General features: G+C 45.5%; 1 protein-coding gene across 3 annotated transcripts in view; it reads right to left on the bottom strand.

The window, feature by feature from the left end:
* Positions 1–25,353, bottom strand: part of LOC149142149 (uncharacterized) — a 382,428-nt gene that overhangs the window by 227,489 nt on the left and 129,586 nt on the right. The window contains exon 1 of one of the 3 annotated variants that reach the window (XM_089448052.1): positions 20,838–20,979. The exons of the other annotated variants lie outside the window; for them this stretch is intronic. The gene's annotated coding sequence lies outside the window, so the exon portion shown is untranslated. Of the gene's footprint in view, positions 1–20,837; positions 20,980–25,353 lie in introns of those variants that run through there. 3 annotated transcript variants of the gene reach the window in all.

Raw genomic sequence — 25,353 nt, forward strand, 5'->3', positions numbered from 1 at the left:
TTAACTAAATAAGTACTGCGGTCTTACCTCTCTTTCTTACTGATGTATCCGGGCCCGAGGAACGCGTAGATAGACGTGCCAATTATGCGTATTCTTATTCGACCGAAGATAGAAGCAAGGTAAGGTCACGTTGCTTAGCTCCGTCTTCCCGTAGTGGGTGAAAGGATGAAGCCAACCTAGTCCGTAGGTCATGTATCGGTATTCCCCAATCATACCAGTCAGAAACTACCCGCATATAGCCCGTAGGTTATGTCCCTGTCTTCTCTTACAGAATAGATTCCTTATACTGTCGTAAGGGTTAAAGGCGAGGTACCACCTTATGACCTACTCCAAGGTCAGGGTGAAAGGAGCAATCTTTAGGAAGACCCATAAAAGAACGATTTCTTTATTAACCTGTCTCCCCTAAGGCTGGTATAACCAACCCTGCCCGAGAAGAGTTGTGGTCTGATCGCCCGCCTTACGAGTTCGGGTCGCCTTTCAATATTAGTTCTGGTCGCGGGCATGTATACTTTAGATTGGGTCGACTACCTTAGATAGGGTAAACTACCAGGGCGAAAGGTAAGGCTCTCTAGTAAGACTCTTTCTGCCTGAGCTCTTTGGCCGAGGATCCTGTATATTAGCTTTCCTTATGACTAGTCATTTCCTTACCGCCTGACGGAGAACAACTAGGCGAAAGGGCTCTCTAGTAATTCCCTTACCGCCTGAGCTCTTTGGCCAAGGAACAAGGGGGATCTTAGATATAGAAATATCTATGAACAGATAACAACTAGGCTATAACAAGGGCTCTCTATGAAGGGGGATCATATAATAGAATAGTCTTTTCTCTTTGCTGGCCTTAATTCCAAGGGGAACATGAAAGACTAGAAAATCTGGTCGTTCCCTAGCCTAGATCTGGTCTCCCGCCTATGGAAATGCACGAGGAAGAGTCCGTAGCTTAGAGTCAGCAGCTAAGTTACGTTCTTACAAGAGCCGTCATTAACACGTACGGGCATTTCATATGAACACCCCAAGAGCCTACATTTCACATGAGCGGAACAAGAAAGGGGGGATCGATATTGTCTTACTTTCCTGCTCTTAATGCCATAAATGTGAACGAGATGGGTATCATATTTGTGCTGTCCCAGAGTGGTAATTCGCCCTTATTCTTTCTATGGATGGGGAAGCAAGCCACGTTCGACTTGCATGTGTTAAGCATATAGCTAGCGTTCGTTCTGAGCCAGGATCAAACTCTTTTTTTGAGTATGATCTATTTTGAGCATCAAATGCCCCTCACCCATATGAATGAGTGAGCGACCGATGGCGGCCTTGACAGTCGAGCCCCTCACCATATGAATAGTGAGTGACCCCTCACCATCGGAATAGTGAGTGGCTCCGCCCCTAAATAATATAGGGCCCTCCGGTCCTCACCATCGGAATAGTGAGTGGCTCCGCCCCTACATAATATAGGGCCTTTCGAATGCCGGCAACCTTAATATTCATATATTATATATGTCATTACGGTCATGATCGAATTCGTGACGATCTCCCTGCCTGAATGAGATAGGTAATTACGCTTTAGCAGATCATGCATATATTATATATGTCATTATGCTATTTTGAGAGATCGAATTGTGAACTTCTTCCATCCGGACCTTCTCTCACTCACATCTCTCTGGTCATGTATGAAATGACATATATAATGATCAGTCATAAATCTCTCTCCTTGCACTAGGAAGCGCAAGACCCTCCGGACCTTCTCTCAGGAGCATCTCTCTGGTTCAGAAATGACATATGCCCATATCTGGAATGACCGCTTCTTGCATCTTACCTCTCCTATTGTCGAGAGTTCGACAGGCTCACCCTGCTGGTGATGGCGGCCTTAGATTGAGAGCCTGCTTACGCATCCTCTCGATGGCGGCCCTCTCCTCTCCTCTCCCTAATGGTCGAGCCCCCTAAAGGGACAGAGTCACTCACTATTCATATGGTGAGGGTCCTCTCCTCTCCCTATGGTCGAGCCCCCTAAAGGGACGGAGTCACTCACTATTCATATGGTGAGGGTCCTCTCCTCTCCCTATGGTCGAGCCCCCTAAAGGGTCCTTAACAGTCGAGCCTGCTTACGCATCCTTAACAGTCGAGCCTGCTTACGCATCCTTATCAGTCGAGCCCCCTAAAGGGTCCTTAACAGTCGAGCACCTAAAGGTGATGGCGGCCTTAACAGTCGAGCCTGCTTACGCATCCTCTCCCTATGGTCGAGCACCTAAAGGTCTTTATGTTCGAGTACCTAAAGGTCCTATGGTCGAGCACCTAAAGGTCCTCTCCTTATCAGTCGAGCTTGCTTACGCATCCTTGGCGGAGGTTTTAGCAGAATACACTATTCGTTTTGCCATTTGAGGAGGCGGAGGTTTTTCAAGATTCCCCTCCTATTCTTGCGCATCCTCAGCTGGCTTGCGAGGAGCCTGACCAACTTAATGAACCACCGCAACATATATAAGATATTGGGTTATTTCATTCTTAAACGAAGGGTGGACTGATTTCAAAGTCCATTTATTCCAGTCATAAATTATATATGTAATTATGCATTTCAATTGCCCTACCTTTTGGTTTTGGGTGGGGGCGTTGCTCAATATTCCAAAACCGCCGCCAACGTAAAATGGCCAATCTTTCTAGGTAAATATCTTCAAACCGCCGCCAACGTAAAATGGCCAATCTTTATATGGAAATATGTTCAAACCGCCGCCAAGAGAAAATGGCAAAATGAGTAGGGCGTTAAGGGGGTAAAAACCTCAAAGCAGGGTATCAACAACTTGGCATGGAGTAACCTAAGATCACCAGGCTCATGGGCAAAAGGTAATTGGGAATCGTAACCTAAACCTCGCATGCTGGGTATCCAAAACTAGTTGGCCTCTCTCTCTCTCATGCAATGGAGTAGCGTCATAATCGAACAACCCTAATCGTGTAACATAACGCAGGGCAAGTGAAAGGGTATAAGTGAAAATTAATGGGTAATGCGTACTGAATGCGGGCAGACTGAATGCGAGACTGCGTGCGGAGGGAATGCGGGGTTTTCTTAACTGGGCCTTCCATTCAAGGGTTGGTTCGTTCTCTCTCTCGTCGTCAGTTAGAAACGCGGGTGTAATTTCACCTCTCTCGTCATGTCCTGGGCGAATAAGTGAATCGGTGACCTCCTGTATGGGGGATGAGAAACTGTTCACGCTAGAATAACCTCCTGTTAACGTCTAACTGGTAACACACATGTAAACCACCTTCCTGGGCACATGGTATAGAAAAGGGTAACGTTGAACAACAGGGCTTGGTGCTATTGGGACCCTCCTTACTAACTGACTCACTAACCTCAGTAACCTCACTAACTGGGCACGTGGTATTGAGAACTGGTCACATAGAAAACCATACTGATCACGGACTATTGGGACTGCCGCTTCACTAATTGACTTACTCACTGACTAACCTAACTAAAAGGGCACGTGGGAAAGTTTACAGGTAACACACATGGAATCCCCACTTCGTGGGATGGGTGGTTACTGAAGGCGGAATATGTGGGATTGGTAACAGAAAGCGTAATGGGAGGATTGGTAACTGAAAGCGTAATGTGTGATCAAACCTCTACGTCCTCATCATGTGGGCAAACGGTAGCGATCAGTTTCTCTCCAATCCCTTCTCTCTCTGCTACCATCTAGAGTTCCGGCGTTATCTCTCTCTGTCTTTTCTTCTGCCCGGCCTCTCGTTCCCATCCTGCTTCTTCGCTTGGTTCTCGCTACCTCTTTCCTATTCTGGCCTCTCACTTCCGGGCCATCTGTCATTGCCTCTCCTGATTCCCTTCCTTTGTTCCCTCACCCATCCCCCATTCCCGTTTCATCGATCTGTATCCCTCCCTGTTTTCGTTTATCCATCCTTCGTTCAGCTTCTTTCTCTAGCTCCTGCGTCTTTCCCCTGTCTGTGTTCTCGCAGCCCCCTTTCCCTTGATTACGAGGGGGTGCCTGCAGCCTCGGCCTCGACTTCATCTTATTTTATCCTTCCCTCCTAGCTGGCTCCTGCCTGCTTGCCTTCTCGATGCTCCGTTCCTTCCCCCCTGTCCTTCCTGGTTTTTGCGTGCTTTCTCTTCTCTTTCTATATTCTCCGGCTTGCCTGGGGGCGGGCGTGTGGTCTGGCTCTATTTTATCTATTCCCGATGGTGGTCATACTCTATTCGGTTCTATCTTCTCTCTATTATTCCCCGTGTCCTGTTGCTTTTCCAGGGAGGGGTGGCGGCAGTGGACGGGACCATAAACCACTAGGTACAGCGGACCATAGTTAACCGAAATCCCCATGTTCCCAACAGCTGTTTACTGCTCTTACTAACCTTTGTTCTAGCCCCCCACTCCCACCTGGTGCCATGGGGAATCTTATAACGAAGTCTCTATATGCATTAAATAAGCTGATTGGCTTAATGAAAATGCAAGTCCCAAACTCTCTTTTTTATTTAGCCAAATAGACCATGCAAAATAAGGGGGTCTGCATTTCAGGTTATTCCATCCATGCAAGATAAGGGGTCTGGCTGAAGGCTTGGTTCTGAGGGTGAGCCTGCCGAACTCTCGACAACAGGCCGCCATCACTTGGTTCAATCATCATGGCTTAGGGCTTAAGGCTGGGGTCTGGCTGAAGGCTTGGTTCTGAGGGCAAAGTGGATTCTACAGTGGATTCTGTTGACTATGCAGTCGGTGAAGATCCAATTACTGGGCCAGCAACATCCCTTCCATATCGAGATCGAGTAGCTTATTCAGTTTAAGCACCAGTAGCACACGTTGAAGAAGTACCGGGTTCACTACTAGCACTCCTGGTAGTTTCATTTCCGGATCGAGACCTACCACCAGTGGGCTAGGGCTATCGAAGTGACGAAGATGCTGGTCCAGATCAAAGCCCCTGTAAGCAACAGATATTCCGTATATAATGTGCGAAGTCTTACAACCTTGCTATCTACCTAACCAACCGCTTGCTTCGCTCACTGATCCTGTGCTTTTGGGTTGGGTATCGATCCCGATCAACAGTATCCTTCCTCTGCCTACACGCTAGCTACCTTTACTACAGCTCAATTACTACAGCTCGATCTCTATCTGCCTTTACTTAGCAACGAAAGGAAGCAAAGAGCTGGACTGGCACCGAATACTATCTAGTGGATGGATCAATACGGGGATAGGAGTAAGAATAGTAAGATCCTTCAGTTGCAGATTCAGTTTACCCAGTTGCTGGAACATCCGAAGTAGGAACAGCAGGTACAAGCGCACTAGCACATGCTAACACCTGATTCTTACATTGATAATAGCTGAATGGAAGATGACTACGGGTAGGCTCTTACAGGCATAGACTGGACTTTGTTCAATCACTCGGCACTACAAAAGTGTATTAAAGATTGGAATAACTGGCCTAAAATAAGGATTGATTAGGAGAGGGCATTAGAACTGGGGGTTAACGCATGGGAAATAGAATATTGTGACCCTACGGGTGCACTATCGACCGTTTTGCTCGAATCAAAAGGCTAGTAGAGAGCAAGTCTTATTGCATACATGTTATTTCAATCGAAAAGCCTATATCTCCCCTCGTAATGCCTGCTCGTTTACTTTGTTTATGATGATAACCCCCGACCAAATCGAGACCCAGCATCAGTGACAGTCGAAGACCCGGATCCACCCATTGAAGAATCATAGGCATCAGTGTTAGATACAAATCCAGTTCCAAGCCAAGTGAAAGCATCCGAGTAAGCACCCCTTCCGGGTCGATAGCCAGTAGCAGGAGCGGTAGTTTACCCCGTTAATCCACCGGAATCACTGATTTCAGTAGCATCAGTTATGAATAGGTGGCATAGGCCACGGAGGCTACGGTAACATAGAGAGCAGAAGCAATTGACTGAGTGAAAGCAGCACAGGTGGTTGGAGTTTAGCAAAGGTATAACCCCTTAAGATCTAGATCGAGAGCTTGTTCTCACATTTACTATAATTCAAATAACCTACTTAAGACTAATACTAATAAAGCAATGAACCCAATGGTATAGAGTCCATCGTCTCTATAGAAAGACGCACAAGGAAGGAAAGCACCGCTTTACCCACTTTATACCTGCCGGGGGAAAAGAACAAGCTTAGAAAAGAAAACTTAATACGAGGGCGTTAGATGTGTGGAATAGACTGGGTGAAAAGTATGCACAAAGGCAAAGCCAGTAGATCCACCGACGGATTGAGTTTCCGATCCTTCAGTTGACCCCACCCCCACAATACCACTAAGACTCAACCCCATACCTTCCGGTAGTAGACACTAAACCTAGAGGCAGATCTGTTTTATATAGTAGAAGAATATGTTCCGGATCCATAATCCACTGATATAGGTGAATAACCATCAGTTGATCTAGCCATCGGAGGGACACTAGGCCTGGGAAATACAGTAGAAGGAGGAGCATAGGTGAAAGTAGAGGTAAAGACAGGAGAGGAAACAAAGGCAGGATTTTGACCATAAATAGATTCAATATATGAGGGAAAACCGGTGCAGGGAGAAGGATAGGTAGGGACCTAGACGGAGGGTAAAAAAGCGGTGTGGGAAACCAAGGAAGAAGGACTTCGAACCATAGGAGGAGATGCGGAGGAGACGAGAGGAGGGGACCAATATACTAGGTAGCCCCAAGGGACTCCTGATCCCGTGCAATTAGGACCATGAAAGGAAGGGAACTGGGAGGGTCATTTCATTATCCCGTGCATGTGCATGAGGTTTAGTCAGCTGGGTTGGTTTTTCCCTGCACTTCCGATAAATGGGTTGGTTCAGTATAACCCACAAAGTAAACACACCACATTCTTTATCCCTCCATCACGCCATAACATCTTGCCACCCCGTAGTACGCCTCCATCTTACTACAACCCGTAGAGCGCACACATGATACCTGTTGTCAGTCAATCGCACGAATAGAAAGCATAATCACCGCTATCCGTCACCCAGCCACTATGCTACATGTTACAGTAAAGCTCCGCCATAAAGTATACCGAGCCATCCGCCCATCTACAGCCCATATAGCCCCCAGTGCACTCCTAAGTCAGTCGAAAGACCAGACACTCCAATTTTCACGCCCAGATAATGATCCTGTAGCGTAGTTTACCCATATCCCGTATCGAAAACAGATGCAGTTACATGTACGGACCCAAATGCAGATCCAGATTGAGTTCGAGCAGATCAAGATCGAGTTCCTGTCCTATAGCGAGTTGTTTACCTTGATTAAGTAACTAAGCTAGCAGCACCTGTAAGAGTAGTCTCAATAGCAGTGGTTGAAGGACAGATAGCAAGGCGAGGCAGCGGACAGGCACACAGTAAGGGGGGCTGCGCCATCCATACCCACGGATAGAGCCCATCCCAAGCGCATCGATAGTTTACCAGCCACTCCCCTTACCAATCAAACCTAACGCCCACTGGACACTATAGTATGACGTTACGTTCCGGGCTTACCTACTGTTATTTTCTCCTTTGCATGTGATAATCTGATTCCCTGCTTTGATCCTTCCTCAGAGGGAGTAGCAATGGAGGCCACAGAGGCAGAGGTAGATTCACCAGAGTGGCATCCCGGCTAGTGCCATCTGGCGGTACGTGAGCTATATCGAGAGTCATGTCCCGCAGCCTCACGCCACACCAAATCTAGCTAAGCGTACAACAAATCCTAGGCTAAGCGACTCGCCCAAGTTACAAAGTAATAGCTGGTAAATTCATCTATCTTCAAGCTTAAAGGAGGATTCGGGCCTCAAATACGACTACGACTACAACTCAGATACTTGGTAGGCGACTCATACGACTCAGAGACTTGGTAGGCATTCAGAGAAGAAAACATATTTTGGTAGGCGAATTGAACTTTCCTCTGGTAGGTGGCGAAAGACCAGCAGTTTGGTAGGAGAAGGAGCGAAAAGCCGCTAGTCATAGCCAGGAGTACTAGTCGATCATAGCCAGTCTTAGCCTTAAGGTATAGCCTTAGTACTAGCCATAAGATACTAACTAGAGTACTAGCCTTAGTAAGTTCCTTAAGGTAAGTACTAGCCATATGGACTTAAGAGTGAAAGCCATAAGGTAGGGTAGAGAAATTAGCTTTATTTCAACTTGCCTTTCTCTTTAGTGCTCTCTTAGAGTAGAAGTAGCTGTAGTTCTTTCTCTTTTTAGTAGTGCTATAGACCCTTTCTCTCTCTATAACGACTAAATTAGCTGTAGTTCCACTTGTTGCTCTTAGCTTTAGTTAAGTTTTCAATTATCTTTCTAATGACTCTCTCTCTATGGAACTGGGCTATTCCATGGAACTGGTTGTGTCGTTTAGCTAAGCTTTACTTATAGGTTAGTATCTATGATAAGCCACACTCTCTCTATCAACATGTCTAGCTCTTTCCTAGCCTGGTTCAGTTCATAAAGCAGCTGACTTACGGTTCATAAAGCTTAGTTGTACCAGCAGCTTCCTTAGTCGTAGTTTCAATCTAGCTTGTCTCGCCATACGTTCACGTTATAACAGCCCTCGGTTTCTTTCTCCCAGCTTCGAGTGATTTCGTCAAGCCTCGGGTTCAACCAGCAAGCGAGAACAAGCCCTTGGTTCATCGACCAGCCTTTTGAATTGAGGGGAAGAAATCGATCTATCATTCATGGCATAATAACATATATAATATATGCATTCACGCTCTCTCGATCGAATAGGGTGAGGAACGAACGCTCGACTATAAGGATGCGTAAGCAGGCTCGACTGTTAAGGACCCTTTAGGGGGCTCGACCATAGGGAGAGGAGAGGACCCTTTAGGGGGCTCGACTGATAAGGATGCGTAAGCAGGCTCGACTGTTAAGGAGAGGACCCTTTAGGGGGCTCGACCATTAGGGAGAGGAGAGGAGAGGGACGAATGAATTCATATGGGTGAGGTAACGTGTGAGGTTCGTTAGGGGCTCGACTGATAAAGATGCGTAAGCAGGCTCGACTGTTAAGGACCTTTAGGTACTCGACCATAAGGACCTTTAGGTGCTCGACCATAAGGACCTTTAGGTGCTCGACCATAGGGAGAGGATGCGTAAGCAGGCTCGACTGTTAAGGAGAGGACCTTTAGGTGCTCGACTGTTAAGGACCCTTTAGGGGGCTCGACTGATAAGGAGAGGAGAGGGAGAGGATGCGCAAGCAGGCTCGACTGTTAAGGAGAGGACCCTTTAGGGGGCTCGACTGATAAGGAGAGGAGAGGGCCCTCACCATATGAATAGTGAGTGACCCCTAAGAAGTAAGGGCCCTTTTTTTGACTTATTTGCCCCCCCAAATTAAGTCAAAAAAAAATAAGTAAATTGAAAATTAGGAAAAGTGATCAAAAGCAAAGTTTAAGGTCAATTTTCAAATTCAGTAACTAATGTACATACTTCAGTAACTAACCCTCTTATATATAACCCTCTTATATATGTTAACGCTATCCCCTTCGTTACGCCTTCCCCCTATAGAGCTGCTATAGAGTTGTCCCACCTCACCAATAGCAAGAATTCGGGATCTATACTCTCCCAAACCTAAGTAACTCACTGCCTTATTCTCTGAGTCGTTTTTCTCTGAATTGAGGAGGTGTATAAATAATGGGTTGGGGATGTTTATTATAGCAGTTGTTCCCTGGCAAAGGAGGAATCCGGATGGTGGCCGGCAGGTCTGTATTCGGTGGTAAAGAGAAAAGCCAACTGCGGTGGTAAGTACAGTGGAAAGTGCGGTGGACTGAAAGGGCTATGAATCATTGTATTTCCCCACGCTAGTGAATGAATAGAGTGAGTGAATAGAGTGAGTGATGTATGTTACTATTGGGGAGATAGCTAGCTATGTCTGTTACTATCGGGGAGATGGCTAGTTATGTGACTAGAAGGATTGATTTCTTGGGCTGGTCAAGGAAGGCGTAACCTTGTCACCCTGGATCTTGTGACGTGACCCTAGTAACCCTTCCTAGAGAGAGTAATGAGACTTAAAGTACAATAACTCGTGCTTTGAATCCTAACTGTTAGGGCTTTCATTCCGTAACCATTTTCGAACGCCTGTGACCTTTCTTATAGATATTGATTTATATGCTCCCACATAGTGTCATCAGGACTGTAGCAGGTCCATTGAACCTTTACTAGGCCGATGGCTCAGTCTTGGAGCACCTTGATATTCCTAGTTTAAGTACCAGTTCCAGGTCCAGCAGCATAGACAGAAGCGGATCCAGTTGAATAAGCAGCTGATTAAGCCATTGACGCAGTAGCTGTAGGATAGGAGGGGGTCTCGGGCCCGGGACCTTGCCTAAACAACTGGGAGGGGCTGGCCTGCCTGCCTTCCTGCCGGTGAGAGCGGATCGAGAGCTTGTTCAATAACTAATTGCAGAGCTAGTTTCAGTTGGACCCGTTCCATCTATATTATCTAGTTTCAGTCATTTCATTTGAACCGCCATCAACATTTGACCCAGAACTAGTTCTTTTGATCCAGTAGATCCACCTAGCCAGATAGCAGCAATACCAGTAGCATCACCTGTACCGCCAGCGACATAATGACGTATATAAGCAACACCGGGAGCAAAGGCTACGGTTGGGGCAGAAGCAAGGGTGGGTGCACTAGTATATCCAATTCCAGTAGCATCCCTTCGGCTTGGTAGATCCAGCAGCATAAGAGGCATAGACTGAGTAAGAAGGCGAGAATAGGCAAAGGTTGGGAGAGAAGCGCCCACCCTCTGGAGCAGCCTAGCCATATCGAGATCCAGAAGCAGAGCCTTAAGCAGCAGCTGATCCGGTTGATTCAGTTGGTTAAGCTGTTAAGTATGCTATTTCTTCTGATCTTGATCCAGTTGGTTAAGCAGTTGATTCTGTTGGCTCAGTCAATTCTGTTGATGCACTAGAACCAAAGCGAGCAGTTCCACTACTACCAGCAGTAGAGATAGAGGTTACGGCAAAGTAAGATACGGACGCGGATCCTACAGAGGTATAGGCTAAGGCACCAAGAGCAAAGGCAGGTGCAGGGGTCAAAGCATACCTTCTATTTCGAGATCCAGATGAAGAGTTTAGAGGGCCAGTGAACCGGGTAGTTTATATAGCAGCTTAAGAAGCAAGGGAGCCAGCATTCGAGTCAGGAGCAGATATTGTAGATGATGCGTATCCTGGGGGGAAGGGCAGTTTACCGAGTTTATGCTCCCCTATAGACAGCTAGAGATCGAGCTTACCGGGTTTCAACAGCACCACCAGCAGCAGCCCCTGTACCAGTTTCATATCCTCCAGTCGATGACCTTGAACCAGCACTACCAGTAGCACCCTCGCCGGCTTGCCCAACATCTCTTACTACAGTTCGTATAGCAGCATCAGTGGAGATTTGATCTTTCATAATGACATAGATAATATCTAGAATTACCGCTTTCTTCTCAAAGCATATAAAGGAGGTACCCATGCTACCATGCCGTATCTAGCCCTCCTAATTGATAGCCCGGTGAAATGGTGGTAGTTATATATGAGCATATGGATGCGCAAGCAGGCTCGACCGCTAGCCCCCCCACCCAATAAGTAAATTGAACATTTCTCGATGCATGCCTCTGGAAAACTACCGCAACATAGGCTGGCATAGGCTGGCTTATGAGCTTGCTATCGAGTCATGCCATAATGACATATATAAGACACTACGATCTGACAAAGAGAGGATGCGTAAGCAGGCTCGACCAACGCCCCCCACCCAATAAGTAAAATGAACTTTTTTCAGTAATAAAAAGTAATCCTTCACTCCTCGGCGATAATGCAGTCAAGAGAGAAGCAGGAAAGAAGGCCAGGTTCGCGTTCTCTCTCTATCATCTTTATACGCCCACTTTCTGTACTGAAATTACCATATCGATAGGACGCGTTCATTCGCACTCTCTTCTCTATATCATTTCGCGACGCCACCATTGCTTACTGAATTTACCATTCCAAGCGCGTGCTCTACCTGAGAAAGGTGTTAACCAGCCGAGATCAATTGGTGATTCAGATTCTTCCTAGCCTGATAGATATGATCCAGAGGAAAAGGCTCAAGGCTTATGGTGAATGGTTCGTGTGGCTCTTGTTAGTGTGGTTGGGAAGGTCAGTAAGCGTGTTCCCGCAGTGTGTGTTCTTTTCTGTCCGCTCTGTCTCGTTCATTCTGTGCCATCCGGTCAGATGGCCACCCGCAGTGTCTGTCGTGTGTGGCTAATCGGTGGGAAATGAGTGGTCTTCCTTCGGTGGTTTCGTTGGTCGGTTTCTTCTCTCTCTTATCTCGAAGCATAATCTATCTCTCGACGGTGTCTAGCGTGGTGTCCAGGCATGTCACCTCCGAAGTATAATAGTGTTGTCCAGGCCTAGGGTGGGGTGTGTTGGTCGACGCCTCCCTCCCGGCAAGTCAAACTAATCCAGAATAAAAGCAAGTAAGAAAACAAGATCGCCTGCCTGTTGGGTTGCGGCAACCACGCATAGTAAAGAATGTCCTAGCTTCAGGCAGGTTCTCTCTCTCCCTTTCTCAGCCAAACTAAAAGCAAGCATCCGGGGGGATCAAGCCGGTTCCCTAAAGCCTAAAAGCAAACGGCAAGCATTTCCTCAAGCCTCAAAGAAGCATAAAGCATCTAGATTCCTTCGTCAAGCCAGCAAGCATAAAGCATCCGGGTTCGATCGCTCCTCTAGCAAGCCAGCAATCCGGCCATCCATGCTGTTTCTTCGACCAGCCCGCCATCAATTAATCAATCGCAAGCGCGTCCGCCGTTTCATTATTTATTATCCCAGCCGGTTCTTATCCCAGCCCGTGGTTTCTTGGGCCTGCCCGTTTAGTATCTTCTGCCAGCCCGAGCATCCGGGTTCGTCTAGCAAGCAAGCAGCAATCCCAGAATCCTAGCTGTGCCATTCCCCTATCCGTTCGAAACGTTGTGAAGTACCAATCTTCAGTAAATAAAACATCACTTTCAAAGTGAAGTGGGTTCACCCTCACCCATATGATGGATGAGCGATAAATCCCTCAACCTGCCTTCATCGACCGAAGACCTGATATCGACCTCAATTGAGACCCGTCGATCTCTTCTTGCTAACTGAAAACAATGAACTTGACGGGGATTGCTTGCTGGTCGGTTGCTGGCTGACATCCAAAGCTGACATCCAAAGCTAACATACCCAGGTTCCTCATCTCACGATACCCGAAAGAGAGGTATATGATCTGCTCCCGGTTTCTCTGCTGACCGGTATATTTCGTCAGAGGTGTTGTCTGCGAAGGAAGGTGGACCAATAGAGAGAGTCAAAGTGCTGATGGGTAAGTATCGAAGCTACCAAGCGAAAGTACTTGGTCGGAGATATGCATATAACTTCAGCAGCGTTCTATCTTTCTTTAATGAATGAGGGCCTTTTATAAAAAGGGTCTTCCATTCGATAAAAGAAAGAAAGATTACCCCCCTTATGCTTCACCGGGGGCCTATACGGTACGGGGGGGGAAGAACTTCTATTTTGAAAGGGTACGAAGTTGCTCGACCAACGGGCCGCCATCGGAATTGCTCACCCACGATTTCGTTCATTTTGTTTGAATCATAATCAGACTTCAAGAACTTATCTTCCTTAGCGGATGTTTGAGCAGGCTCCCCTCTTAAATAGTGGAATTGCTCAATCTTGAAGCATAATTACATATATAATATATCTCATTCTAAGGTGCGAAGCTACTTGTCCCTCCGAGGGGCAAGGAAATTGACATACACTAAAGCAGCTTAACTCTATCTATATGGGGTAGGTGCTTAGGATCCACACCACCTATTGAAATGACTGGGCACTGTAGGTCTGGAACCCAGCAGAGGTCTTGACACTTGAGGTCTGCAACTTGAGGTCTGGACATAGACACGGCCTTACCGGCGAGCAAATCAAATATGGGGGGCACTTACTTCCTTCTCAGCGGACTTATTGGACCACTAGTTGTTACAATGTGACTGGGATATACGGGCCTATTGAGACCGGATAGCAATGACCTCACTCTCAGCTTTGGGTTATTTCCCCCTTCCTTGCCCCCGGAGGGACAAGCGGCTTCGCACCTTGGTTACAGCTAAACTTTTCTTTCCGGTATCACCCCATATGACTGGCAGCTCTGGGGATGTATTACATGGATTCATGAGATGGATATTACCTTACCACTTCATACTGGTGGGACTACATCACCCACCTCCCCAATAATCACCACACCTGATGAATGGCTCAACCTCGCCTTCCTTAGGTGGTAAGTTCTAGCTAATGATGGGCTTATTTATTGGTTCACATATTGGTTCACAGACAGACAACAAGACGGCATTGGTGATTCCTAAACAGAAAAGAGGAAGCCATGGGGGTTCATTGACCTTCTCCTATTCTTATTGATCTCCTTCCTGTTCACGTCGAACTGTGCAACTTGGTGGCATGCATATAGGGTCTCGGCAACTAGTGAGGACAAATCACCTTCCTGGGACGGGGTATTGAGAGAGAACAGTTCACGTCGGACTGGGCATGGTGGGGTCACCACAACTTGTCAAAACACCTTAGACCCTGACAATCCGCTGCCTTCGCTCCTCACCGGGGATTGAGGTGGGTGAGCGCTTTCGCTCCTCACCCTTCTGCAGGCATTGAACCTGCTTCACACCGCTTTGATGGCGTGGTCGGCACCCATCAATCGATCAATCACGAAGGACCTTGTCCTTGTACGTGAAGTTATGAATGAGATATGTCATTATGCGTTCATTCATTATATACGTAATTACGCTTTAGCAGACAATCTATGGGCATATGTCATTACGCATTTCCCCTGCCGAGCAGCCGATTCTGCTTCATATTCGATTCGCGCCATTAGAGACGCTTTAGCAGATCATGCATATATTATATACGTAATTACGTCATTGTCACTCTTATTCTCTCTACGCGTCATTTCGACACTACTGGAAGAAGCAGACACAGTGCATATATTATATATGTCATTATGCTATCGAATTCATTATTCGATTGATAGAGCGTGAATGCATATATTATATATGTCATTACGCTTTCTTATCAATCCATATATTATATATGTAATTATGCCATCGCCGGATGAATGAGGGAGATTCAAAGCATATATTATATATGTAATTATCTCTCTTATCGGTCAATAATTACATATATAAAGAATGACCCACGGGAAAATTATTGCTCGATTACCGGGGAGAGTGAGAGGATGCTACAGCAGGCTCGACCATAAGGGTGCGTTAGCACGCTCGACTAAAAGGCCGCCATCAACTTGAAGAACTAAAAGGCCGCCATCGCTCTTTCGACATCGCCCTACCTACCCTACCTCTAATGGGGACAAGCGTTATCAATGCACAGGCCACGCAGTATCGCTCAACCTAATGCGCCCACCTCACCTAATGCCACATAATGTGGGTAATTCTCGTTAGCGGTATTCATATCCCTCCCTAATTGAGAAACATCATCGAGAGACATAATGCTTCATAAACCCTCGCCCCTCTGTTCCCCCACCGGAAGATGTTTGTCGGCTGAGACACCCTCGTTCAATGGGGGGGCCAGAGACTGGAAGGAGCCTTGGCGGTAGAAACTCATTACCTACTGGGATATGACAGGATGCCGATATAAAAACCTCATTCCCCGCCAGACCAGAACACGTTCTCTGCCAATTTCTTTGTTCACTTAATACCTTGCACTAGGAAGCGCAAGCCCCTCCAGGTCCTTGCTTTCCTAACGTCAAGCAAGCCCCTACCGGTCCTTTCCTGGACAAGCGACTACGTTCCTCTCCCTCTTGGTCGAGCGACTATGTTCCTCAAAGCCTTAGCTCTGCGAGTTTGAAGGGTCACCTTTCAGGACCTTGAGCATAGAAAAAAGCTCATTCAAATGGTGGGTACGGGTTATTCGTTCCCAGAGCTAAGCAGTACCATACTTACCAGACCGAATTTGTGGGGGCAAGAGTTCATGATTCCAGCTTATCCGGCCCACCTAACATCCCTTAAGCACAAATGATAAGGTACAACAAGGGAGGGTTTTCCAGTGAACGATCCATCGATAAGATATGATAATATTGATTACCCGCGTATATCTGTTTACATCTCTTTTTCTTACTTATATGCTTCGACAAAGAGGCTATCGTCCAGTCCTGGCCTTCCTGGATACGTAAAAGGTATAGGGTTGTGTGGGTGTTTCGTGAAGTGGGGGACAGCGTTATCTATTATTTAAGGCAGGGTTCCGGCATAATAATACCACCAATACCCATGTTACCCTGCTGCCTCGCAATCACCTTGCGAACTTGCTCGAGGTAGGTAGGAAGGGCTGATCTGTCTCCTCTCCTCTCTACGCGTTCGTGAAAGACGAGCCCCTTACCCCCTCGTAGTGCTAAGCTCGCGGCATAATGACATATATAATTCTATATCTGTTTGTATACGATATTCTTCGAACATGTTGCGGAAGTTAGTGAAACACTAGACAACTCATCAACTACTACCCTTCTACCCTTCTACCCATACAGCCCAGCTAGCCCATCCATCAGACTCAGACTCTTGACCCTTATACTGCTTAGACTCACTCTATATACTTATAGCTATAGACCCTTCCTACATCTACCTATCTGCCTATCTGCCTAACCCAACTAACCTATACACCTGCTACCTATCTAACCTATATTACCTACCTGCCTAGCCTACCTTTCTTACATACCTATCTTACCTACACACCTAACCCACCTAACCAGATGGAAGCGGTGTCTCTCTTCCGCTCCAGACCATAGGATCTTACTTGGCGGAGCTTTTTGAACTTTTAGCTCCTATTTTGCCATTTTCAGGATGCGTAAGCAGGCTCGACTGTTAAGGAGAGGACCTTTAGGTGCTCGACTATAGGGAGAGGATGCGCAAGCAGGCTCGACCGCTAGGGAGAGGAGGCGGAGGTTTTCACATCTTTGCCAATGAATGATAGATTGAAGTTGAGCGAACCAGAGTGGAGTGGTGACAGAGGCACCCATAAGCAAGCACCTGGCAGAGACAGCAGGACCTACCCTTAATAAAGAAATTGCCTACCCTCTAACAAATATTGTCGGAGCTTATTCATCACATGGTCTCATGGATGGCTTTCACTCAAAGGCTTAAGGTTGTTTAATATTTATAGTCCATACATAGTGCATGGGACTAAGCTTTTGGTCTGTAAGAAGAAGGCTAATTTGCCATGGAACTGACTCTATGGCCTTGAATCCAATGGGATAAATAAACAAGGGGAATAAGAATCCAAATACGATACCGCATCTCTACGTTTCACCTTTCTGTCAAAAGATTATGTGAAATAGATGATAATGGCATATATAAGTTTCACTTTGCCAAAGACTAAAGCTTGTTGTTTCTAAAGGCTTCTTGCCATGGAGCAGCTTAAGGCAGTCTCTAGGGCTTGAACTACTAATGCACTAAAAAAGAGCTAATTATATAGTCGTTGTCAATACCCGGTTGGTATTGCTGAGAGTTTCCTGGCATAGTTCCCTAGTCAAAGTACCCAGTCATATTGATGATTCAACAGACATAGCCATAAGCCATAGCCATAAGCAACAGTCAGTGCCCGATACCCTATAGCCAATACCTGCCTGGGAGACCGTTATAGTCAATACCTACGGTAAACTCTAATCCGCTATAATCCATAGAGGACCCGACAGGGGGCTCGACTGATAAGGACCCTTTAGGGGGCTCGACTGTTAAGGAGAGGAGAGGTGAAGTCTACATGACTATTTGGAGCACTGCGGGAACATACCCCTCCTTATAGAGGATACTCCGCTAATTGGGAATAATCCACCTACTCTCATACGCTATAAATCCCCTAGGCTACTAATGCTAATACAACAATGGTAAGAGATAGGGTAAGCTATAGATGTAATTATTCTCCATATTTCCACAATAGAGATAGAATAGATATTGATTCCTTAGCTGTAGTGTAAGAACTACACTACTAGTTGTTTCCGTTGGGAAGGGAATAAGAATGGGACTAATCTCCGGGGTTGACTCCTACTAGGATACTTGCATATCTACGTTTACCTTTTCCCATATCTATATTTACCTACCTTTTTTCCATTGTAATTTGTCACTCCGAAAGTGTCCGTTAAGGCTAGTTTCCATGGAACCTACAGCTAAGATAAGACGGCAAGCAAGTAGTCTAAGGCAAGAAGTGCAAGTACTTACTCTGTAGGTAGTGTTCCCAGCCAGGAGTAGTAGTGTAGTATTCAATATTGATTTCCACCGATAGTAAGTGCCCAGGAGGTACCACATTGCTAGCCGATCAGCCCGCTGCTATAAATCCCCTAGGCTACTAATGCTAATACAATACAATGGAAAGAGATAGAGTAAGTTATAAATGTAATTATCCTCCTCCATATTTCCACAATAGATAAGAGCAATAGATAAGAAATAGAATAGATATTGATCCCATCCCCCTATAGTGTCAGCATCCCCTGTAGTGTAAGAAATAACTACTATATGTTTTCGTAAGCTCTACTACTTGCCTTTAAGTCCAACTACTAGCCTTATATAAAAGTTCCATGGCAGCCTTAGACTAGACTCCTATAGTCCGTGCATTAATAAGTTTTTCACTAGACTACTACTTTATTTATTACATTAACCACACCAGACAATATAGTTTTCTCAATGGCCTCAGGTTCCAGTCGGGGCAGGCACACAAATAAGTGTGGTTGGACAATATGCCAACTTCGTCTAATATGGGGAATCAACATGTGGGGAATAAGAATCCAAATAATTTGATATCGCATCGGGACGTTGACCTTGTCCATTGTAACAAATAAAGAATTACTTGAACCTAGAACTGGATCCACTGCCCTCGAAATCCACCTAGACCCTTGAGCCCTACCCTACAGGGAACAACTCCATCACCTACCGAACAGGAAACGTTTGATTGCTAATACCCTTACTTACTATGACAGGAGGTTTGTTAGTTCTGGTTCATTCCACCATCCCAGGAAGGTAATTGCCACTCACCAGTTGTAATAGCCGGTCATATAGCTGATAGCCAGTTGTAATAGCCATGCGGTAATACAATAAGGGCTAAAATGGCTCTACCCATGAACCTTTGGCAGGAGGTTTAAGAGCTCATTGCCTTTAGCCGCTAGTACAACATGCCACTGGGACTAATGGGGAATAATAAACAACAAGGGGAATAATCCCAATATATGAGCGCATCTCTATTCTTAGGGATGAGTCGAGCCTATCTTTGCGCCTTGGCTTGATCTCCGTGAAAATGATGTTCTTTGTCCAGAAGTCTATGAATCGTAGAGCCTGGTCGTTGAGATGGGTGTGTGATGGAGACAGGTCCGGGGCGTGAAGTGAGCAGGTATAATTTGCTACTGGATTTCGGAACAATAGGAACAAAAGTATGGAATAAAAGAAGGCATCAAGGGCCCTTACTTCTTAGGGGTCACTCACTATTCATATGGTGAGGGATCACCCTCCGCAGATCAGCTTGGAAATATGTTAACCAAAATCCGGGGCCCACCTTCACTAGCTTACGACATCGTATTGGTGTTGGAGATATACCATTAAGGGGGGAGTGTAAATCTTGTGATGTAATGCTTTATCTCTGTGGCCCCTGTGAAACTTAAGGGAGGGTGTAAGAATTCTGGGTGTAATCTTCACATGTGGTGACGACACACTCATACGTATAATTAATGTATTTGTAATCATGGCTAAGGCCATCCATTGATCATTTATTCTAATTTATTGTAATGCTAGGGAATGGTTAAGGTTTACTTAAGAAAACTTGTACACATAGGCTCATTAACCCCTCTTGGGGGCAGCGCCCTACTTGAGTTTTGTATAAATACATTACAACTCTCATTTTACATTATCATATTTTTATCTTCTGGATCTATCCTATAAAATGTTTTCTACCTCAGGGCATCTACATCTTTGGCATTCTCTTGTGATTGGCATTTCTTTCTTTTATGTGCACTTGTGCATTTCTTGTGTAGCACACTTGTGGTTGGGCATTTTTGCCTCTCTCTAGCGCACTTTTGCTCCCGGGTTGGAGCTACCTAACAGGCACTACACTTTTTCTTTCTTAAACGTAATTACGTATATAAATAATGACCAGCGGATACGGCGTCCGGAGAGGGTTTTCACGTTTTGTTTAGTGGTTTGGCCCCAAAATGAAAAGTTTTGAAATGCCCTCGATCTCCCTCTTACTGTACGATATATTTTAGGAATAATTCCTAAGTCATTTATCCTTTAACGGGACATAAAGAGAAGATATCAGGCGCCTTTCACGAACGAGAACGTATCTGCCCTAAAAAGAAATAAGGAGATAGACAAGGTCCTTAATTTAGCCGTAAATCCATCCCTATATCTGACTATTGTTTGTATAAAAGGGTCAAAGCTTATCGGGAAGACTTCAAGTGAGTGCTTCCCCTCAAGGAAATACTTATTTAGGGAAGGACCAGGCTTGAAAGAAAGGTAAACCCAACCGATAGCCCAATAGGGTGGAGAGTTCAAGTAAGTTCTATATGTAATTATTGATTCCGGAACCGGTTATGGAGCTTTCTTTTGATGGTTGTAATTACTCCGGTTATGGGTAAATAGAACGTATATAAAGCATATTTTATTAGCAAAAAAGAAAGTCTTTACAACTCAATTGACGAAAAATAGCAGTATAATATAAGGATATATCTAAATGAAAAGATCACACCAAATCGACTTACTTAGGGCGGAGTGCTCGACCAAAGCCCCACCCCAATAGATAGTCCACCCCACGGAGTGCTCGACCGACGTCACGTCACTCTCTTTTTCATGGTAATTAGCATAAATAAGTCAGTGCATAAAGAACACTGTTTCACTGCTATTTTTACCCACTCATTTCATCAAGTCAACGATGCGCTAAATTACCTATATAAAGAACCGGATGACCAGCAGCATTGTCGATCTATAGCCCTTCGAAAGTCGATCAAGAACTGGGAAAGAGAGAGATGGCTCACTCACCTCACTTTGTTTGTGTCGTAATAGAAAGAAAGTTCAAGTTTCCCCGAAGAAAGAAAGCGGGTCGTGAATTTCATAACGATGGATGCGTGTTGGCTCGACTTCTTGAGTGAGTGCTTCTGATGGAAAAGACTCGCCATGCCATAAATAATGAATAAAGAAAGGGTGATTCTCTCTGTATATAATTCTACCTACATCAGCAAGGGAGTGAAAAGCGTCACACCCCTTATAAGGGGAGGATTTCATACCAAAGATCGCATGGATACCGCTATATAGGAGAACGCACTAGATCGGAGAGGAACTGGAAATTGGCTTCGGATCGACTTTCAAATGGTTATGGCCCACCTATGTGAATGGCGCACATGGACTTTCTTTTTAGTTCATTCATGAAAACGTTTCCTAAATAAAGAAAGAAGTGAATATCACATTCAATGGAGTGCGAAGCGAGAATAAGCCCCGCTAATTACACTGAAAAGACCCTCACCATATGAATAGTGAGTGACCCCTAAGAAGTAAGGGCCCTTGCTCTCTCTTTGGTCGAGCAAGCAGCTTCGCACCTTGTCCGATGCGGACAAGCGACTTCGTACCAATATTCATTAATAAAAAAATTCATTTTAGTATCCCCGTGGAATATTGCCTTGGCCTTATAAAATAAGATATTTGAATAGGTGAAACCTGCGAATTAGAATGTGTTTTGGATTTGTTCCAACAAGACTTAGTGCCTTTTCCAAACCTGGTGGGTGGTGCTTTAGATGTTATATAAGCGTATCTATTCAATTGCGGATCTCTTCAATTAAGGTTCCCTTATAGTTGCGGTAAATATTATTACATCTGGATAATCTCCATTTTCTTTTTTACCGCATTCCTTGCACTAGGAAGCGCAAGCCCCTCCGGGACCTTATCGGGAATAACTCTATCTGTTGGCTATCGTTCGCTCGGTGGACCACCCCTTTTGTAGATGGCAGTTGTCCTACGGACCACCCCACGTAGATGTGGGCTTTGTCAATATCTCTTGGCTCTATGGATTGAATCAGTCCCATATGGATTTCACGGGATAAGGATAAAGGCGCTAGCAATCAAGCATCCGGCTTATCTACCCAACAAGGATCACCTCTTAAAATGGACAAGTTCAATTATATATGCGAGTCTCCCAGCATAAGCCATTCACTGAAACGATTAACTAAAGCCGTTCCGTGTCAACCACTGCTCCCTACGTAAACTGAATGAAATTGCATTCTTATAAAGAATGGAGAAGGATAAAGAATAGTAGTAATCCCCCAGCTTATTCGCTTATGCTCAGCTATGTAAGGTTCCCTATTTATATAAAATAATAAGGGAATGAATATATCCCCATTTTCTTATTCGCTGACGCTCTGGGGCATAGATAGCAGCTTCGTTTGCGCTCTGCTTTATAAGTGCCTCTCCATTTCTAATAATAAAAAATATGGAGTACACAGGATATGGATTGAACGTTTATTGTGTGATGTGCACCTATATAGATGCATGGGGATTTCTAGAAGATATATGAGGTTTTCTATTATTTGATAGAAAGAGAGTGAAAGCCGAAAGCCTTACGGGTTGTCTACATCCAGGACTTTGAGTTCAAGCCATAAGAAGGTAAACTAACTAGCCATAGGGACTTCTGGTACTAGCACTTTAGACACTTGCCTTGCTTAGTCACATGTACTAAGTTCCATGGAGCAAGGCCTCTTAGAGACTGCCTTAAAGTCCATACAGTAATTGGTAACGTGGATTCATGTTTCCTATCGTTAAACCCTGGCTCCTTACTCCCAAGGTGCAAGTAGTATATAAATCACTCAACTTGGACATCGACTTGTATTTCTACTCGGCGACCTCCTTATTAGCGACCAACTCTTGTAAATCCACTTCCTGGGAATGAGATTGGGTATGGACCTCCTGGCGCAACCTCCTTACTATTGTTGACCACTGGCTCTCGGCACTGACCGGTTGGCAGGGTATCAGCAACAGGGTATCGGCAACAGGGTATCGGGACCTCCCGGTACGGATCTCCTATTGGCTGACTGGCATGGAGTACAAGCCATAGAGTCAAAGCCATTGAGTCCCAGCATTGACTCTTGAGTACCGGCATTGACTCCTGGGATCAACTCCTGGTCCTGTAATTATCTACCGGCTATCATCAATGACAACCATTATAAGCTATGAGTTCTGACTATTGACCGGCTGGCTGTGACCACTCTCGGGAATGACCTGAAGGTAAGGACTATTATGATTGGCAGCACAAAAAGTTGAGATCCCGACAATTTGGTGTTGAAGTTCCGAAAAAGCCCAACTTTCTCACGTGTTTTCATTGGCGGAAAATGGCATCTGAGACCGGTTCAATGATTGACCAACAGGGCCAATCCGACTCGCCGTAGGAAGACTTTGGGCGGCGTGTTCGCTAAGGCACTTGACACCCCTCGACTGGTCGGCGAGATCTCCGTTATTATATACGTAATTACGTATATAATATATATTATAATTACATTTATAATGGAATGGAAGAAGGGTGCTTCAGATCGGGAGTAACCACCAATGAGGGGGCAACACTCACTCCACTCGGTGAGGGGGGGGGAAGGTATAACCGATAGGGATCACGGGAAAGTAAGGGTTGAAAGGGAAGGGTAGGTAAAATAGTGATTGGATTTTGCGAGCTGTTCCAACCACCAAAGAATCTGTCCTTTCAGCAAGTGTGATAAAAGCATATCCTAGCAATGAATGTTGGCTGTCTAAATTCATCACCAGTATCTGGGGTTTCAACCCGGCCCGACAAGAGAAGATAGTGCTATACAAAGTAATAATATTTCAGCAAGTGTAGTCGAACGCCCGTGAATGCTAGAAGTTCAGGTAAGTGAGCCGGTCTGGTTGGTACACACATTCCAGGTGGTTGGTAGCAGGCACTAACATGAAAGGCAAGTGGGCACAGGGCATCTCCTAGCAATGCTGGCTGTCTAAATAAATCCAATCGTATCTCCTGGCTGGCCGGGTTCGTTCATCCCGTCCCTACAAGAGAAGTATAGTGCTTGCTGTACCCACTAACTAAGCGATTCATTCAGGAAGTGTTATAGGGCTAAAAGGTCTAGGTCTGAAGGTGTGTAAATAGAAGGTGGCAGGCATGAAATGAAAGGCGGGTAGGTCTGTCTATTCCTAGCAATGGAGTGGGTTCTAATTACTGCTGAGTAGTATCGCCAAGGCTCGGCCGGACCAATAGGTAATAGTGGTACCCAGAATAATTAATAAGGCAAGGTAGGGTAAAGGGTAAATATCCTAATGCCTATCCTACTGAGATTTATGGCTGAAGCACTAGGTTGGGGCATAAGTAAGTAGGGGGGTAAGTTAGGTATGAAATATAGGTTGGTAAAAGGTGGGTTGTTGGTTAAAGGCAAGCTAAGCATAATAGGGGTAATAGCCCATGCTGTGCCAACCCAAGTGTGTAAGATCTTATAAGTAAATAGTAAATCCAAGAAGTAAGTTCCCACGATCCCACATCACAACTGAGCTGCCCAACATAAAGTCTTCCTGTAGGCAAGTAAATACGAACAAACACTATAAAATAGAATCATATTCCTGCTATAATTCCATAAGCACAAGCAGTAGCAGTAGACCCAGGAGCAGGTCCAGGAGCAGCAGTTCCAGGATCATTTCAATCAGCATCAGTTGAACCAACAGCATTACCCGTAGCAGTTTAAGCAGCAGCATCAGAAGAAGATTCAGTTCTCAACCCGTTTAACTCAATCGATATCTCGTAAGGTGACAACTTGAACTCCCTCTCCTCGTATGGCGTCGACTTGGGGAACTCAATCTCTCCTGCTCCCGTTCCAAGGCACCATGGGGAATATATAAATAAATATCGTCTGTTGATAACATGGCTCAATCAATATGCTCATATGGAAACAACATGGCTCTCAATGTCCTCTGGTGGGAACATGGGGGGACTTCCCTCTCTCGGGTATCCTGTGATGGGGGCCTTCTCTCTCGCGTATGATGGAAACTAGGGAGAACTCAATCACTATCTCGTCTCGTGGCATATGGGGGACCTCACTCACTCACTCTCTCTCAACTGGGTGTGATGAGGCCAGGTTGATTCTAGAACTAACCACGGGCAGTAGGTAACTGAGATTCTTTGGGCAGGTTGATGAGATAACAGAGTCCATTGGGGCAGGTGGATGATAGAACTACAGCAGGTTCCGCTTAGCATTTGGGATAAGCTAGCTATTGGGCCCAGCTGATTGACTATAGCCCAGGTTGAATAGAAACCCGTGGTAGGCTCATAGTTGAATTGTACCAGCTGCTTGAAGAGAGCCCCAGGTTGACTAGATATCCGTGAGCAGTAGGTCCATAGTTGAATTGTAAACAGCTGAGTGAAATGAGAACAGGTCGAACGTATACCCGTGAGCAGAAGCAAGCT

Source organism: Pinus tabuliformis, chromosome X (assembly GCF_031772625.1).
Source record: "Pinus tabuliformis cultivar Carrire ecotype Pingquan chromosome X, CPIR1, whole genome shotgun sequence".
NCBI lineage: Eukaryota > Viridiplantae > Streptophyta > Pinopsida > Pinales > Pinaceae > Pinus > Pinus tabuliformis.